The sequence below is a fragment of the Daphnia pulex genome, chromosome 5 (genome assembly GCF_021134715.1).
Source record: "Daphnia pulex isolate KAP4 chromosome 5, ASM2113471v1".
Taxonomy (NCBI): Eukaryota; Metazoa; Arthropoda; class Branchiopoda; order Diplostraca; family Daphniidae; genus Daphnia; species Daphnia pulex.
Genome location: NC_060021.1, coordinates 7,703,788 through 7,720,086, shown reverse-complemented (window position 1 = coordinate 7,720,086; position 16,299 = coordinate 7,703,788). Strand labels below are relative to the sequence as shown.

Genomic DNA, 16,299 nt, shown 5'->3' with positions numbered 1-16,299 from the left:
TTTTTTTTTAAATATAGCTGAAAGGCAGATGCATCGTCCTCTTTATTTCTCTTTGTCCGTGCAAGTGAAAGGGCGTGTTAGCAAACTGCGGAATTAGAAAGTCGGCGCTGTTTCACAGCTTTCGCTGTTCAATGCGCCGAACTTAACAAGTTGACAACGTGGAAAAACAGGCCAATGGGACCGATGTTTTGAAAACACCGACAAAAGTCAAAGTCGACTAGTCTTTGCAATGACGGAACGCCCCCTTCTGCTTTTCTCACGTTTTGAAACTCATTTTTATAGGCAGACCATAGAATAAATAAAAACAGACGATTTTAAATACAGGAAATAACATAGGCCCGATCACGGTAATTAAGTCAAAGTTTCATTTTTCAATTATCAAATTTATGTCTCACTTCCTATTTATAGTTTCTAATTCTACATCAATTATCCAGCCAAATTCTCTTTATTCTTGACAGGCACAGGTACAATCCTGCTGCATTGATAACTGATAACATGGAATTAAGTATTAGTCATAATGATTCAAATTCAAGCGTTTTTTTGAACCTGATATCGTTTGAATTATCGGAAACCAGTAAAAATGCCGATGTAACCTTAGCATCAGTTGTTATTCGCTATAATTTTTTAAATTTTTCTTATCGAAGTTACAATAGAAGAAACTAGGTGCCGTTACTGCTCATGTAGCCCAATGGCGGTTGTTAGGTGTGTATTAGTTCGTTCACTCTGCACTTATACTTTTCTAAATTGGTATGGGATATATTCAATTTATCTCTACAGTTATATAAGTTACAAATTAAAATATGCAAATGTATCTTCAATTGACATGCTAATTTAATTTTGTTTTCCTTCAGAAAATAGACTTGGAATTCAATTGATTCCTGTTTCCGTTTGCTAAATTGGTTCGAATCCGAGGCATTTTGCTCAGTGAGTAAGGCACCACTTACACTAACTGAATACGCCGGGTTGGAGCTACAAGTGTATTGGATGTGCGTCGAGTAACGGGGGTAGAGCAAGAGAGTGGCAAGCAGGCGAGGGCGTAAAGGCAGAGAGCGAGAAGGAGAAGAAGCGACGGGTTATATGAGGCGGGTATCGCCGGGTCAGCATATCTTCCGATCGGTCTGGGCTGTTTTCCTGGCCGGTCCGGGCTGGAGCGGCGGCTGGTATGAACGTAGGTGCGAGCCGGTCCGGCTCGGGGAAGAGTGCTGACTCGGAGGTTGCTGAGTCCGCTTGCTGTTTGGTGTGACGTCGAGGGATGACGTTGGACGGTGCCTTTTGTGACCTCAGAGAGTGAGGGAGTGAGCTGCCACCGAGGCATTACAGATTTTGAAGTATTCACTTTTTCTCCATCGATTTTCACTAAACGTTTTAACTCTTTCAAATTCCCATTGGAAACTGCATCAAGTAGAGAAATGATTCTCCCCTTTTTTGACCGCGTTTCACCTTCAACCTCATCGAGCAAGAATTCCTGTTTCCGTTTGCTGTGATTGGGGTTCGGGGTTTGCTGTGACTGGGTTCGAGTCCGAGACATTTCTAAATAAATGTAAAATAAATATATTAAAAAATGCAAAATGATAAACTTGGGGCTTTGCATACCTTCAAGAGTAAGTAAAGCAAAGACATATATGATAAAAAATGCAATCCAGTACGTTGATGTTGATCTTCAAAAGTTACGTGATTAATGTAACCATTATCCGAATCAGTTCTACAAAAAAATAAATTATTGTTATTTTGATTTTGAATAAAAATAAAAGGTTATCTTAATTTACCGGAGAGAAGGGGTAATTTTGAATTCAACACCATGGAAGAACCAATCCAGTCCAGTTTCTGGTTTTCAATACCTTGGTCGCTAAATTTGGTTTACCCTATTAAATTTAACAGATAAACGGAAGGTATAGCCAAGGAAGCTCACTGTTCCTCTTTTTTTGTTTATCCTGGTGGGAAATTTGAAAGAGGAAAAGGGAGGGAAGAAGAGAATGGAAAAGCGCAAAAGAAATCTAAAAAGGGGGAAATGTGTGCTTTTTAGTTTACCTTCCGTCAATTTAATATAAAAACATATAGAGCAATTTGTCTGCTCAAGAAATTAACAAGCGTGACTGTATACAGAATTAAACTGCTGATATTTTACTTTACTAGATGAAGAAAGTAAATAGTAAGTTTAGTAGGATGAAAAATCAATTTTGTGGCTGATTTTCAAAAACTTGGTTTATATCCTTGGCTGAGTCCTTTATGTCCCAATAAGTTAAAAAAAACATTTAGGTTTATGTTCATTCTGAATTAATTTTTTAGGGAAATTTGATTTTACTAGTTAGGGAAAGTAACTTTAAATTTCAATAAGATTAAGAATCCAAATTCTGGTTGAAGAATCACACTTACAACGTCTTTCTACGACCAGAATGAACAACAAATGATGGTGAAGAATAAGTTCATTTTCGTTTTTCAAAAGGGTTGTCAGATTGCGAATAGAAATGTCCAAAAACTATATAATTTCATGAATCAATAATGACAAGTAATAAAAAAATAATTATTATGACGATGTTTTTTTTTTGTTTTCCTTATTTTTTTGGTTTCTGTGTGTGTGTGATGTGCAATCAAGTTCTTAACTGGTGCGTAAAAAAAATGTCATTGAGTGCTCTCAAATCGGTGTTCATGTTAATATTTAACAAATCTGTTAATTGGTCTGATTTTCACCTTTCTATAAACGGATCTCGTATAGGCTCCTCCCACTCCACGGTCTTCCTTGGTTTGACTCTCAATGCACGTTTACAGATGACGCTTCATGTTGCAAAAAAATTGCGGCCACAAAAAAGGTTTTTTTCTCGCTGAGGTCGTACCTCAGGGCTGACGACAGGCGACTCCGATACCTATTACCACTCTGCAATCGAACCTCCTATTATAATGTTTGCGATTATTTTGACTAAGTGTGATGTTGTTTAAGCACGCACTATGTATTTGGCTGTATTAGGCTTTTTGTAGATTTAATACAATGTAATTTTTTTCTGACTTTTGTAGTAAGTCTTATACTTATTTTATTTTTATTTTTTAATTTAAAAAAATCGCAAACATTTCTTCGGGTACCTTGCTAACGCAGGTAGGAGGCTAGCTGACAATTTTCTGGTCATGACAATTGTCGTCCGTGGATGCTTAGGGCTGTCACTAGATGGCTAAATATTTCAGTGTGTTTAGGGATTGAACTTGGGATTTATGGCGGCCATCATCAAATTGTCGAGATCAGCAGACGACATTCACTTTAATATTTCTTTGTCTTTAAGACGTTGTCCGAGAAGGTTTTCTTAGTCATTGGCTCATGGCGGGGCACTTTCTTTCCTGACGTTTTTCGTCTACGGTAATATCTGTTTTAATCTTTAAGGTTATTGAATGAAAAAATTGGGTGTGCTGTCTGGTAAATTCACGGGTTACACGTCTAAGACTTTGCTTCTTAATTGAGTTTTACTTTCCCATGCCTGGTTAAGTCTGAGCTTGTTCATTGCATTACGTGCACGTGACCGCTGACTTGTCATGAAGAGAGTCCGCTATTTGCAAGACAATTGAGGTGAAAAGAGGAAACTTGAAAAGGAAATGCTGGTAAGCTTAATTGAGAAGTCATTCAAGTAGCATTATTAGCATTTTTCTCTTGATCTCAAAGATTAGTGACATCTTATTTCGGGCTTCCATGTAATTGAGACAGCTTTTGTGAATAGTTTTTTGTTGGTATGTAATGAATCCCAACAGACAGGGTTAGAATTTTCCTTAAATTTGAGTCTAGTATGTATCCGTAATTTTCCTTAAATTTGAGTCTAGTATGTATCCGTGCTACATGTTCTTGTTCTTTGCTTAGAATTAACTTGGGCTGTTCATTTAACTCTTGATGTAGATACGACAAGTATGTTCTGCTTCTAAATAAGACAACTTGTGAAAAATGTCAGATTGCGAAGAGATGAAAAAACTTTTTATCTAGCAGGACATTCCTTTGTTTCTCTTTTAATATTTGAAAATGTATTGGTTTATCAATTCCTTTTTATTTCGTAGGGTTCCTTGTTCAGTTTGAGCTGTTAATGGTGTTGTCTGGTGTGCAGTGGTTTTGCAGTTATTCAGTCGAGAGATGGCCTGAAATGGGTGATCAACTGCCGAGACTTCCCTTACTTCATGGTCTTTTTCTATGGAGATGCTGTCCTAGAAGGTTTAGCTTGGCCATTGCAGGCAACTTTCTCTCTTGACATTATTAGTCTTCAAAATGGTAATTACTGCCTTTATTCCTTAAGGTTATTAAATTTAAATATTTTGTGTGGTAAACTTAAAGGGATCATGGCTTGTAACTTGCATGGTTAATTACTCATGGTTAAATTTCTAATAGTTCTTTAATTTAGTGGTTTAATTTCTACGGTCATGAGGTCTGCCGTACATTTTATCCAAAATGTCGTCTCTTGGTTCATGTAGCACGTTTCGTCACATTCGGAAGTACTTAAGAATATTAAAAGCAATAACGTTGATCAACTTTGTAATCTGAAGACTTTGTTTCTAAATTAGAATTTCATGACTTGTTTGAAGTAAATTGAGTTATTAGTTTTCAAGTAACAGCCTGGTGAAGTCAAGCTTTTTCATTGCGTTACGTGTACGCGATCGCTGCCGTTTAATGAAGGTTCTCTAAGAGGGTCTCTACCACATTGCAAGACAACATTGTGATGGAAATAGGAAATCTGACATAATAACAATGTAAGTAATCATGTGTTAGCATTTTGCTTGAATTATTTTCTACGTTTGTTTAAAATTTAAAATTGTAAGAAAGTTAAACTTGCATTTCTTGTTTTACTTTGAAAATTTAGTTTTCCATGTTCAGTTTGATGTTCGAGCTTTTTGTTGTGGCGGTTACGTGCGCAGTGATTTTCCAGGAGAGGTGTTAAAAAGGTGCTTGTGCAGACTTGCATGTAATGGGAAATGAATCAATTATTTGTAATTGATGGTAAAGATAATTGTTTTTTTTTTTTGTTTTGTTTTTTTGTTTGTGTAGTAGTCATGTTGGCTTTAGAGTTTTTCCAGGGACAAAGCACCTGATGTTGGCAACATGGCAATCATATGCCACTGAGCCTGACTTAATGTTCTCTGGACACTGTCAGTTAAATTGTTCGTGACCAATGCGGAACTCCAACATTCTTCTTCACAAATATCTCATAAAGGTAATTTAGTTTTTAGTTCATTAAGGTTTCTGAATGTAGAAATGATTAACAGATGCCTTTGTTTAAATGCTGAAAATTAAGAACAGTGATAGAATACATTGTTTATCTGTCATGCCTGTGATACATTTCTGTCCTTGTCACAGAGTCTTATCCCAGTAGGTGTTTTTGTCTCGTCTGGGGTTGTTAAGTAATAGAAATTATGTGGAAAATTGAATTTTGTAACATAGTACCTTGTTCTTGGATAGGGATTAAGTTTTTTTTTTCATGTAGGATTAGTGGCTTGGTGAGGTTGAGCTTTATCATGGCAGTTGAATGTCCATATGGACTTGTTGCAGATAGCTGGTGAAGGGTGTGGTGAGCTGGTGCGTGACGACCATGGGCTGGTGCGGGAAAGTGCTGCACGCTGTCTGCGGTATTGGCTTGAATTATTTTCATTGCCTTAACGTGTTTGAATCTTTCATTTTATATGTTGGCTGAAGTTTAACTTGCAATTTTTGTTTTGCTTTGGAATTTTTTTCACGTTACAAGTGTCGTCTGTTCATTGATGTTTTTTTTTCTTTCTTTAGGCTTCCATCGTCAGATGTATGAGCTAATTATGTTGTTGCTCTTTGGTATGCAGTTCATGTTCAGGTAAGAGATTTCTTTATCTCATCTATTGAAGAATTTGAGAAAATGGCAAAGTTAAGCTTCATTGCTGTCATATAATTGGTTTTGTTGCAGCCAGCTGGTGAAAGGGAGTCCAAGTCGAGTTGAGCTGCAGCTTTTGAAGCAGTTAACAATGCTCGTGTTATTCCAAAATGTAACATCAATGAAGACATCTTGAAATGGTAATTTGATTGTGATATTGGGTTGTAACAGGGGAAGTTTCATTAAGTCTGATTAAAAGATTATAGCGGGTTTAGAGTTTTACTGAAAAGATGCTTGCTCAACTAGATTTAGCCGAATTGTAATCTTTTTGATTTAACTACAACTTTATATTCCCTTTTCCAAAACTTCTCATGCAACTTTTTCTTGTGATTTTAAACATTTGTTGCTGCTCGGATTTAGTTTTTAATTTAAACTTGACACGACTTTTCTTTCTCTTCTTCCATTACATGTTTTTTTTTGTCTATTTCAGCTGGTTCAGGTCTAAATGTTAATTAATTATTTCTCTATTTCTCAACAGGTCTTGGTGACGATGCAATCATCCATCTTCTGCATGGATTTTATGTTATCAAGAAGTGGAGAAGTAAGACTTGAAGCAAAGCTGCAAGAAAAGAAATGGTTATTTGCCTGAGATATTATTTGTGATTTGGGAATTGTAGTTTTTTATTGGAATGTTGTGTTCTGTCAAAAGAACTTCAAACTGACAGAAAATTAATGATGGTTGTTTTATAACCAGACCCTTGTCTATTTTACTAAGAAAATGTTAAAAGATAAATTCATCGTTTTCCTGTCTATCTAATATAATATCCCTGTTTTTTCTCATAGGTATTGACGTTAATGTGCAGTGGTTTTGCAGTCCGACTCCTTTTCAAGCTGTTGCTTTCCTGAATTTTGCCGGAGTCTTTGAAGTAGCTGATCCTGTCATCCTGAAGTTATGATGCCGGGGTTATCCTGGAGTAGCTGTTGTTGGTGTCTGAAGTTACTGTGGCAGTTCAATTCGGGTTGATAAAAATATTAATATCCATGTAGTATGTGATGTAGTAACTTTGATGTTGTTGATGTAATAAGCTGTTTTGTTATCCATTGTGGCATGTTGTGAACTGATCTTAGTCTAAACAGCAGTTGTACTTCCTGACATTTCCCTCACCCATATGTATCTAATAATTCTTAAATAATGGGATGTTAAAGTGAACTTCAAGTATTTCCTTTTGCGTTGGAAATTAATAATTCATTTATTTTTCACTTTGTAAAATGACAAAATAAAAAATGATACAACCAATTTTATAAAACTAAATTTACTAAATTAATCAAATAAAAATATATATTTTAAAATTAATTTGATTAAACAACATTTAATTTAAATAAATTAAATTAATGTAATTAAACTTTATTTTATCAAGTTAATTTATTTAACTACAAATATAGGCCAAAATGCATGAAATTTAATAAACAAAGCGTCCGGTACAAGACAAATGTTGTTCTGTGCAAATTTTAAAGCTATTTATACCCAAATAAAACAAACCTAACAAACTCCTTTTTGTCTCATTTGGGTGATAAACAGCTTTTGAAACTCGCACATACAGTCAATCAAGACAGGGGGAGATACTGCCTTAATTGACTGCAGCCAGAGACAACGGTTAAGACATGGCCAATGGTTTATGGTTAAGAGAAACCAGAAAAAGAGCGAAGAGTTGAAGAACAGTTATTACGAGAGCGATTAACCATAATAGTAGGCTTCCGGCTTAGACATCAAACAACTATCAGTCTTGAATTACAGCTTTCTCTTATCAGTTTTCACCAATGGATGAAGTCCACGATAAGTAGCGAAGGAGTTACCCTGTTGGCAAAATGAACATTTATTAGGATGACAATCATTTTAAATTACATTTTAGAGACAGAAAGCAATACCTCAAATCAAGAGGGTCTGTTTCAGGAAGTAAAAAGGGATATTCAAGGGTAGCAGCCAATGGGTTACCAAACAAAGGACCTTGTTGACTGTATAGTCATTGTCCTTTTTCTTCAAAGGACATGACTCGACCTGTAAATAAAAAATATAAAATTAAGTCACCTTGTTTAGAATTTGTGTCATCAATGTGCTATTAGATAGACGTCAGTACAGAACAAAACTTTAAATACATATTAGACTGCAACAAAGAAAGTTCAGTGACATGAAAAATAAACTTACACACAAAACCACCAATAATCAGTTATCCAAGGTTCTCTAGAAGATGGAATGAGAGATTGCCAGATTGGTCCATGCTGGGGTTGGTGCAAGCTGCAAGTCTAATAGAATCAGTCGATAACTATGATGAATCCTAATGAAAAATGAGAACAATATATATTTCAGCAATACTTGATTAAGCTAGTGTTGGTTGTTACCTCTGTCATTTGTATGACACCAGGATTTACAACACAATAGTTGACAGTAGGACACCTTTCACATTTTCTCCTGGAAATGAATGAGAAATATTAAGGTTATTAAACACATCTATGGAAAAGAACACATGCCCAACAAATTACACACAAAATATATCCAATTTACCAACGAATTCATTGGTAATTTTTGAAGAAAATAGCTGTAGCTGAACTGTTGACAACGAGCCGCCATAAGCACATATCAACACAGTATTCTTTCACGCCATCTATTTGACACGTCCAAAACCCACTATCTAAAGGACCCGCCTTAGATAGTCAAAAAACGTCACAAAAGTAATCAAAAAGACCATTTCTGTTAACTTAACGTGGCATGGAGTCTTAAGAATTGTACAGAGAATAAAGCTCACTTGCTAGTTTTATGCAAATTTTCCGGAAGTATACCGGAAGTAGACGATAGCGCCTTAAGCATTGGGCTGCCGACAAAATAAACCAGATATTCGTGATCTCCATGAAATTTGGGGTCGATTAGATGTCATTTAAACGAAATCCAGATTTTGGCCAAAATCGAGAATTTTCCTGAACTATAGTTCAGGAAAATTCTCAAAGCCGGAAGTACGAAAACGTACAAAAAAAAACATGAACTTTACCACAAATTTGACGAGGATCACGAATATGTGGTTATTTTGGACGTCGAATGAATATTTACTGAACTACTGACTGAAAAGTAGAAAACCGGAAGTAGAAAAAAAACACATTATTAAAAATCTAACAAGTGAGCTTTGTTGCTGAAACAGAAACTGACAGTTATCACCAAAAATTTTTTAAAAGTAGCATTGAGAAAATTCTACAGAGATGTGCAAAGTAAGCGTATTTAAACTGATTCTAACAGGTAAAAAATGATCATAGGCTATGCCGGATTGCCGTCTAGCGTCAGAAAGAATAAACGTTTAAATGCAACATGAAAACAATGTCCGCTCTAGCTCGTTGACACTCAATTAAGAAATTTACAAACAAAGGTAACAAATAACTTTCATACTCACGTAATATTCTCCCTGCCAAATTTCACCAAGAAGCCACCACGCAGCATCACACATGACACATCACAAGTTCAGACGAAATCCCCAAGGTGTTAATGGACGCCAGTCCAACTTTTACAACACTTCTACAACACTGAGGAGAAGGCACTCAAGACAGATATCCTTTCATGTTGTCTGCAAGTGATTCCCAGACGTTTCAGCACTTGGGAAACAGTGCTGGACAGTGGATTGCTGAAAGGAAAAACACCCAGTTGGTAAGGTAAACCTGCCCGTTATTCAGAATGTGTTTCTATTCATTGTGGACACTACTAGGCTACGTACTACAAGGCAAGAGCAAACATTAAGTCAATCACAAATGATGGTGAAGATGAAAAATCTGTTCCACACTACACTGTCTCACAGCAACAGCATGTTCCTGGCTCATTCGATCCTCACTTTAGGGACATGGCATCTAATCAAATTATTGTTCACCTGTATCACCCCTTTAGCTTTATTCCTGTAATTCTGCACTTCTTACCTGTGATAAATCTTTCTCTTTGTCTGTAGGTTTCGATTGCCATTGATAATTGGAGAGCAGCATTGGAATGTGACAGTTTGTCTGGGCTAAAAGCCCTACTAAATAGATTCCTTTTGGGAAACTTCGTTTGTTCCTAAAAAAGTTACACCATACTCATCATAAGTTAAAAGTTACTTTAAAAAACCAAACAAATTCAAATTAGGATTTTGAGGTAAGTTTGACTGGTTTTTAATTAACACAAAATAAGCTAATGATTCTTATTGCATTCTTGGCTCAGTGTTTTCAGAAAATTTCAGCTGAAGTTGACCTAGGTATAGGTGCAGACTGCAGCCTTGTGCTTGTGAAAACATAGATCAAGCGGGGCAATCCAATAGCGCAAGCTATGTCTTCTAAAGCCAAATAATTAATATTCGCAAGGTACTTATCTTATCCAGCATTTAAAATTATTACTGGAACATAACAATTATTACATTTCAGGTTAACTTTTTGCAATCAAGTTGTGGTTAATCTCCAAAATATTGCTACTGTCCCAGGATCCAATTCTATGCTTTTATGTTGAAGACAATTGCAAGCTATTACTAAAGTGGTTGTGGTGACCACCATTTGCTGAGTTCTAATTTAGGAAAATGTAAGATTGATAGAATTGAGGTTTTGTTTGCTTTAGCTACATACAACATGGTTTGAAATTTAATTAAAATTACTCTTCTTTCAGGTAAATTACTCGCCGCTGATTTATTGTTTGGAAACTGACGGAAAGAAACTGACGGGTGATTGGAATAAAATATTGATAATTTGTGTAAACGTAGAAAAATTGGAAATTAATACTTGCTTTGTTAATTATTTGTTATTGCAATATATGTATTTGATTTAATGTAAATGTTTTCCTATAGAATACAATACAAATAAATGTATGCATTTAATCTTTATTCCCATTATGGAATAACTTCTCATTAAAATCTTCTACAATTTTTTTACATATAATTTTTAAATAAACAATTAATGAAATAGACAGAAACAGTTTAACACAATACATAATGTTATTCAAGACGTGCTGGACGACGTGATAGAAAGCGAGATTTCCAAGTCTTCGAACGTATTATCTACTAATGAAAAATAGCTGATCACTTTCGGGAAAACTCCACATGCAATAAATTTTAATTGAATCTTTAACACCAATCTTTAGCTCTTTCCAACCCCACGTAATTGGAACGAACACATCACAAATTCTAAGAATTACATCTACCAAGCAATCTAGCTCACTTAAACCGTTAACATAAGACAATTTGGTATGCTGTCACCTTACTATAAAATTGAAGGCGCTGTGTAGTAATACTTTGACGCCTCAGATGTGGTTGTGTAGATCGGGTGTATTAGGCTGAGGCACGTTATGATGTAGTATTCCGGTGCCTTCGTGGTGTAACCTGGGGCAGCGTAGGTTGCAGTGTAGTACTTGGCGCTTTGGTGTAGTAGTTGACCACTTCAGTGGTGTAATAAGTTGGAGCTTCAATGTTGTAGCTGGGAACAAAGTAGTACTTAGGATTGGTGTAGTAAGCAGCTGATAACCGAGTAGTACTTGGGAGCCTCGGTGTAGTAGGATGGGACAGCGCAGCATACGAAGTCGTGTTGTACTCCGGTGCTAAGGTTGGTGTAGCTCGGGGCAGCGTAATTTGTGGTATAATACTCCGGTGCCTTAGTGGTGTAGTAAGCAGATGAGAACAGAGTAGTACTTGGGAGCCTCTGTGTAGTAGGATGGGACAGCGCAGCATACGAAGTTGTGTAGTAATCGGGTACTAAGGGGTGGTGTAGTTCGGGGAAGAGTAATACTTAAGGGCGTCAATGTAGTAGCTCAGGGCAGCGTAATTTGTGGTATAATACTCCGGTGCCTTAGTGGTGTAGTACTTAGGGCCCTCTGTCTAGTAACTAGTCGTTGCGTAAGTTGTTGTTGTTGTGTACTAGTACCCTGCAGAGGCATTGAGTTTTGGTATCCGCTATGCCAAGGAGACATCGGTACACCAGCGGTCGACCCAGTCATCAATGATTCAACAATCAACACCCAACAGCAGCACGACGCTATAGTTTACTTAACATATAATAAGAAGCAAACATTAAAATTCAAAAATACTGACATATTAACAAATAGAAAAAAAAGACTTAATGTAAAAAAAAAAAAAAAATACTTACCCATGATTGCGGACTGGTTATACGATTAACAATCCAGTTGGTGACAAGTAATCCATTGCAGTTGTTGCCGTGTCGGAGATCCTCACTCGACTGATTTCTACCTCCTTTTCTCTACTTTTATACGACTTTTTTAGACGACTCCTTTAACGCAGTGTAATAATTCAGGGCTTCGGTGTAGAAGCTCGGAGCAGCGTAGGTTGTAGTGAAGTACTTGGGCGCTTTGGTGTAGTACTCCGACTCTTTGATAAAATGACTCAGGGCAGACTTATACTTTGGGGCTCTGTGTAGTAGCTCGGGGCATCATAAGTTTTGCTTCAATACACTGGAGCCTTGGTGGTGTAGTAACCGGTTGTTGCGCATGTTGTTGTTGTGTAGTAAGGCGAGGGTGTTGAGGTTTACTATCCACGATACCCAGGGGACGTCGGTACACTCGTGGACAACGCAGCCATCAATGATACAATACCAAACAGCGCCAACAACGCCATAGTTAACTATACAAAAAGTATTTGAAAATTCATTTTCAATAAAACTGGTCATAACAACTAGAAACGATAGCATTGCTTCACGACTCGAAATAAAAATGAATATTTACCCATGATTGCGAACTGATTTCATACGATGAAGAAGACAGTTGATGACAAACAGTGCGCTGCAGTAGGTTGCAGTGTACTTGGACGCTTCGGTGTCGTACTCGACCGCTTTGGTGGTGTAATAAGCTGGAGCTTCGGTGTAGTGGCTATGATCAGAATAGTACTTCGGAGCATCAGTATAGTAAGCTAGAGCAGCGTAGGTTGTAGTGTAATACGTGGGAGCATCAGTATAATACTCAGGCGCTTCGGTGATGTAACTCGGGGCAGAGTAATACTTCGGTGTGGTAGCTTAAGGTAGCGTAAGGTTTCGTGTAGTACTCTGGAGCCTTGGTGGTGTAGTACTTAGGAGACTCAGTGTAGTAAGTAGGTGTTGCGTATGTTGACGTTGTGTATTAAGGCGGCAACGTGGTGTACTATTCTTTCGCTGCTGTTGTTTGAAATCCACCATATCCAGGAAAATCAGCACACCCATGATCGACCCAGTCACCAACGATTCAACAGCAGCACAACGCCATAGTTAACTGAACATATACAAATTTAAACATTAATATTCAATAAAAACTGGCATATTAACAAATTAAAAAAACGTGGAATTGATACGATACTCCATGTATAAACAGAATATTTACCCATGATTGCGAATTGGTTATACACGTTAAGGAATGCAGTTGGTGAAAGATAGTACAATGCATTTGTTGTCGTGTCGGAGATCCACACTTGACTGATTTCTACCGTATTTTCTCTCTCATTTTATACGACTTCTTTTACGCAGATAATAACTTCGGGGAGTCGGTTTAGTAGGTCGGGGCAGAGTAGTAGTACTTAGGCGCTTCGGTGCTGTAGTAATTAGGGACCTCGGAGTATTAGGCAAGGAAATCATACTTAGTGGTGTAGTATTCCGGTGTCTTAGTGTTGTAGTACTTGGAAGCATCGGTGTAGTACTCCGGCTCTTTGGTAATGTAGCTCGAGGCAAAGTTATACTTCGGCGCTCGGTGTAGTAGCTCGGGGCATCATAAGTTTTGGTGCAATAATCTGGAACCTTGGTGGTGTAGTAACCAGATGTTGCGTGTCTTGTTATTGTGTAGTTAGGCGGCGGCGTTGCGGTTTGGTATCCGCCATAGCAAGGAGACATCATTACACAAGTGGACAACTCAGCCATCAACGATACACCAACGAACACCCAACAGCACCACGACGCCATAGATAACTACGGATAACTAGATAATTAGCAAATTTAAACATTAATACTCAATAACAACTGGCATATTAAACTGACAGTCAAAAGTAACATCTATACAAAACTCCATACAAAAAAAAAAAACAAACAAAAAAACAACAGAATATTTACCAATGATTGCAAACTGGTAATACGGTGAAGAAGGAAGTTGGTGACAGATAGTGCACAGCAGTTATTTCCGTGTCGGAGACGATCACACGACTGATCGCTTTTTCTCTCTCCTTTTATACGACTTCTATTTTTTTAGACGACTCCTTTTACGCAGAGTAATACTTTTGGGCGTCGGTGTAGTAGCTCGGTGCAGCGGAGGTTGTAGTGTAGTTGCGCTTAAGTGTTGTAGTAATTAGGGTCCTCGGTGTAGTACTCCAGCTTTTTGGTGATGTAGCTCGTGGCAGAGTTATACTTCAGAGCAGCATAAGTCGTGGTGTAATACTCTTGAGCCTTGGTGGTGTTGTAACCGGTTGTTGCTTATGTTGTTGTTGTATAGTAAGACGGTGGCGTTGTTGTTTGGTATCCGCCATACCCAGGAGACATGGGTACACAAGTGGTCAACTCAGCCATCAACGATAAAACACCCAACAGCACCACGACGCCATCATTAACTAGACAATTAATAAATTTAAACAAAATCATTCAATAATAACTGGCATATTGACAAATAGTCAAACGTAGCATTAATACAAAAACTCGTATGTGTAAAAAACAGAATACATACCCATGATTGCGAACTGATAATACGATGAAGAAGGCAGTTGGTGACAAATAGAGCACTGCTGCTGTTGCCGTGTCGGAGATGCTCGCTCGACTGACTTATATCGCTTTTTCTCTCTCCTTTTATACGATTATTTCTCATCTGATTCACCTCTTAAACCTTGCGGCTATTGTAGCTTCTTGATAATGATGAAACACGTGTCGTTCTCCCCCAACCTCTACACCACTGCATGACACGTTTTACGTAATGATCTCCGTGACCTTCGAGCTTGAAGGCCATGCAAACTGGCCTTTCCTTCTGCAGGTTGCCTAGCGACTATTGTACCTATTTGATAATGGTGAAACACGTTCCGTTCTCACCCAACCTCTATCTACACCACTGCGTGACACGTTCTACGTAATGATCGCCGTGACCTTCGAGCTTGAAGGTATGCAAACTGGCCTTTCCTTCTGCAGGTTGACGTTGCTGGGGATGGGTCTACAACAAACAATATCAAAATTAATACCAAATGGTTACAGAAAAAAAATTCAAACTCACTTTATACCAATGGATATTTGACTCGTTTCTTCGGTGAATGAATAAATCTCCCATTTCGAACCGTTTCAAGGACAGTCTGCTTTTCTTGCAAATATTCCTCTGCAACCTTATCTAAGTTTGTAAGTTCAAACATATGATCAATCCATATTCATTTCATGATGTGCACACAGTTGTAGCATCTCATTCTATAGGAAATCGAAGCACTTACAATATAAAAATATAGTACCTGATTGAGTTTGATTTGGATTGACACAAAAATACGATTCACAATCAACCTCATTACCAAGTGCCCCAACTACAACCATCACACAACAAGTTTTTTCTTGCTCGAATCACAGTATCAGACAAGTCTTGGTTAGATTAGATAAAAAATTGCATACAATGAATAAAACAGATGAATAATTGCTTGATTGATGATAATTGCTGTTCGACTTACACATCACAGCTTATATTGAATTCTAGTTATTTCTTCTCTGCCACTCTATGCTGAAAAGTCAGCCTGACATTAGGCCATTAGCAGAGGAATAATAACAAGAGAATGTAAACATGTTAAACATCACTGCAAATTTAAAAGTAAATAACCTTACATGGAGTACGCGTCACTTTTTGTGATGAGCAACAATGGCGCCATGGGTCAGCATAGCAGAGAGGAAGAGGGAAAATCGTGGCCTTGATCCTAATACAATTCCTGGGTTTCCCGTTCCTACATTTAAAAAGTGTGAAGGTTGATATAGATCTTGGAAGTCGAAACCACCACTAGGCACCAGGAATGTTTAGTGTTTCGCAGTCTGCCAATCAATTCCCGAAAAACTCCCTGGTTGGGTGAGTGTGTAAGTACTTGTTATAATCACTATCCGAGCTTTCTTTCCCACCTGGGTGTCAAAGTGTAGGATTATGGACTTAATATTACCATAACCGGCAACTTCAGCAACAGCATTACCTCTCAACTGATAGAATCATTAGGACGATAACGACACGCGACTAGCTTTTAATCTCCAATTGAGAAAGCTCTGGGGTAATTATAAGAAATCAGACACATGGTTGCTTGGGCATCGTTTTTGACAGAACTAGCTTTGCTTATCACTTATCAGGAGAGTCGAACACACGTCTCATAGTATCCCGCTTGATTAACAACGCCTTATTCAAGTAGTATTCAACTCTCCCATGCGCCCATGTCAGATATCCGAGATGATATGTTTCAATATAAACTCGTTAATACTCGAATAAAATGTACCTTTTTCTAAAAAAAAACATTATAAAAATGTAACTTGGATTTTGTTTAGTATTTATTACGTG

At 37.4% G+C, this 16,299-nt stretch overlaps 4 long non-coding RNA genes across 12 annotated transcripts; 2 read left to right on the top strand and 2 right to left on the bottom strand.

The window, feature by feature from the left end:
• Window positions 1–3,230: 3,230 nt before the first annotated feature.
• On the top strand, window positions 3,231–6,822 carry LOC124193835. 6 transcript variants are annotated; one of them, XR_006874503.1, is made up of 12 exons: window positions 3,241–3,343; window positions 3,471–3,582; window positions 4,027–4,234; window positions 4,365–4,455; window positions 4,525–4,710; window positions 4,821–4,902; window positions 5,006–5,171; window positions 5,442–5,583; window positions 5,738–5,801; window positions 5,892–5,998; window positions 6,337–6,434; window positions 6,642–6,822. It is a non-coding gene; the product is annotated as an uncharacterized LOC124193835 (long non-coding RNA). The 6 variants fall into 6 exon arrangements; XR_006874498.1 differs by having other exon boundaries at window positions 3,268–3,343; window positions 4,821–4,922; XR_006874501.1 differs by lacking the exon at window positions 3,241–3,343 and adding an exon at window positions 3,644–3,708 and having other exon boundaries at window positions 3,366–3,582; window positions 4,821–4,922.
• A 2,329-nt stretch (window positions 6,823–9,151) lies between these two features.
• LOC124193755 lies at window positions 9,152–10,549 on the top strand. 2 transcript variants are annotated; one of them, XR_006874444.1, is made up of 6 exons: window positions 9,152–9,483; window positions 9,542–9,702; window positions 9,776–9,957; window positions 10,024–10,163; window positions 10,224–10,374; window positions 10,459–10,549. It is a non-coding gene; the product is annotated as an uncharacterized LOC124193755 (long non-coding RNA). The 2 variants fall into 2 exon arrangements; XR_006874443.1 differs by having other exon boundaries at window positions 9,152–9,702.
• A 486-nt stretch (window positions 10,550–11,035) lies between these two features.
• On the bottom strand, window positions 11,036–14,529 carry LOC124193898. 3 transcript variants are annotated; one of them, XR_006874521.1, is made up of 7 exons: window positions 14,470–14,529; window positions 13,866–14,356; window positions 13,147–13,734; window positions 12,520–13,038; window positions 11,928–12,418; window positions 11,320–11,826; window positions 11,036–11,261 (listed from the first exon to the last, which is right to left on the bottom strand). It is a non-coding gene; the product is annotated as an uncharacterized LOC124193898 (long non-coding RNA). The 3 variants fall into 3 exon arrangements; XR_006874520.1 differs by having other exon boundaries at window positions 11,036–11,826; window positions 13,147–13,371; window positions 13,439–13,734; XR_006874519.1 differs by having other exon boundaries at window positions 11,036–11,826.
• Window positions 14,530–15,009: 480 nt separating this feature from the next.
• On the bottom strand, window positions 15,010–16,183 carry LOC124193897. Its single transcript, XR_006874518.1, has 3 exons — window positions 15,944–16,183; window positions 15,591–15,875; window positions 15,010–15,502 (listed from the first exon to the last, which is right to left on the bottom strand). It is a non-coding gene; the product is annotated as an uncharacterized LOC124193897 (long non-coding RNA).
• Window positions 16,184–16,299: the final 116 nt, after the last annotated feature.